Source organism: Palaemon carinicauda, chromosome 5 (genome assembly GCF_036898095.1).
Source record: "Palaemon carinicauda isolate YSFRI2023 chromosome 5, ASM3689809v2, whole genome shotgun sequence".
In the NCBI taxonomy this organism is placed as follows: Eukaryota; Metazoa; Arthropoda; class Malacostraca; order Decapoda; family Palaemonidae; genus Palaemon; species Palaemon carinicauda.
The window spans coordinates 155,503,785-155,506,284 of NC_090729.1; positions in this window are offsets into that span (position 1 = coordinate 155,503,785).

The following is a 2,500-nucleotide window of genomic DNA, read 5'->3' on the forward strand; positions in this document are numbered from 1 at the left end:
GGGGACCAAAGTGCAACCTTCTCTTGGAGGACCAGTATGCAAATTTCTCTTTGAGGACCAATATGTAACTTTTTTGGAGGACCAGTATGCAACTCTCTATTGGAGGACCAGCATGGAACTTTTACCTGGAGTACCAACTTGCTTCTTGCTCTTTGAGGACCAGTATACTACTTTCTCTTGGAGGACCAGTATGCAACCTTCTCTTGGAGGACCAGTATGCAACCATCTCTTGGAGGACCAGTATGTAATTTTCTCTTGTGGGACTAGTATGCCGCTTTTTCTTAGAGGACCAATATGCAGCTTTCTCTTGGAGGACCAGTATGCAATTTGCTCTTGGAGGAACAGTATGTAACTTGCTCTTGGAGGGCCAGTATGTAACTTTCTCATTGTGGACCAGTATTCAACTTTTTCTTGGAGACCAGTATGCAACTTTCTCTTGACATACCAGTATGTAACTTTTTCTTGGAGGACCAGTATGCAAGTTTATCTTGGAGATCCAGTATGTGAAATTCTCTTTGAGGGCCAGTATGTAACTTTCTCTTTGAGAACAAGTATGCAAATTGTTCTTGGAAGACTGATATTCAACATGCTCTTGGAGGGCCATGATGCAACTTACTCTTGGAAGACCAGTATACAAATTTATCATAGTGCGCCTGTATGCAACTTTCTCTTGGAAGACCAGAATACAACTTTCTCTTGGAAGAACTGAACGCAGCTTTCTTTTGAACGAACAGTATTCAACTTTCCCTTGGAGGGCCAGTATGCAACTTTCTTTTTGAGGACCAGTTTGCAACTTGCTTTAGGAAGACCAATATGTAATTTGCTCTTGGAGGGCCAATACGCAAGTTACTCTTGAAAGACCAGTATGCAACTTTCTCCATGACATGAGAGTTCAGCGCTGGACAAAATAAGCGCATGCTTTCAGAATGTAAATATAGGCTTGTTAGATTCAGGCTACCCATTTTTCTCCAAACACATTTTCCCAGATGAAATGAGCAGCCAACTATACAAGCGTCAGAGGAAACTTCACTTATAGCATTATGGAATGCCTTTACAATGTTACACAAAATCGTTTCTTGTCGTATGCCAGGTTCAAAATAAAGATGCACATCTAAAAGCCTTTTGTATGTTTCTTGACTTTTATTCTGCAGCAATGCATGAAACATTGGATAAAAGCGATCTTCTCTTATTATGTGTATAACATGGACTTGATAGAAGAGAATTGGGTTCCACTTTGAAAGTGTCATCAGCACAGCAATGCTTATATTCTTTTAGCAGATTTGAATTTTCCGGGGTACAAAATAAAAAAAAATCGATCATGATCATTTACACTTGTATCGTAGCCCAAAATATTATCTCCATGTGTATTGTGCATAACCATTCGAGTATTTCAATATCGCCACTGTAGTGAAAGCTGGAATTGCTTGTCCCTCTTTTCGTCTATTGCGTTGTATATTTCGCTGTATTGACGTATACTTTGAGAGAAGAGCAATTGGTTCAGTGCTCAAGCCAACACAACTTTCTTGAATAATTCTTCATGGTATGTCGTTTGAAGAACCAGCTCTCTCTCTAATTTGATAGAGTATTTTTTTCATGTCAGCTACTGCAGGTTGTGGCACATGATTATGTTCAGTCACTGTCTTCCAAAAAGAGCCGCCATCAACATGAATTCTGCTTTTGCTTTTTTCATCAATGCATCGCAACGGCTCGTTTCCAGAGGCAAGCTTTCTGTCCAAGCGATAAAAGAATCCATTTGAAATTATTTGCTCACGATTATTTTCTGAAAGAATTCGCTCCATCTGGGCTAGTGTCTGAAAGTTTAATAACTTTCTTTCACTTTTGAAGGAACATTATTGAAATAAGAATAAATGTTTAAAGACTTAACTACTTAATTGCTTCGTATAAGTAGCTAGGAAGTTTATTTTTTACTAATGTTTGTAGAAGCATTAAATTCTTAATTGCTTTAAACAAGTAGCAATGTAGTTTATTTTTTTATTGATGATTGTAGAAACATCAAATACATAATTACTTTGAACAAGTAACTAGACAGTTCATTTTTTAATAATGTTTGAATTACCTTCTTGGTGTTTTTCTGAGTGTGATATATATATATATATATATATATATATATATATATATATATATATATATATATATATATATATATATATATATATATATATATATATATATATATATATATATACATATATATATGTATATATATATATATATATATATATATATATATATATACATATATATATATATATATATATATATATATATATATATATATATATATATATATATATATATATATATATATATTTATATATATATATCGTAACAGGAAAATTCCACCCAGGAAATTCCACCCACGAAAATTTCACCCTGAAAATTTCACCCAGAGAAAAATTTCACCCAAAGAAAATTCCACCCAAAGAAAATTCCACCCAGAGAAAAATTTCACCCAAAGAAAATTCTACTCAAAGAAAAT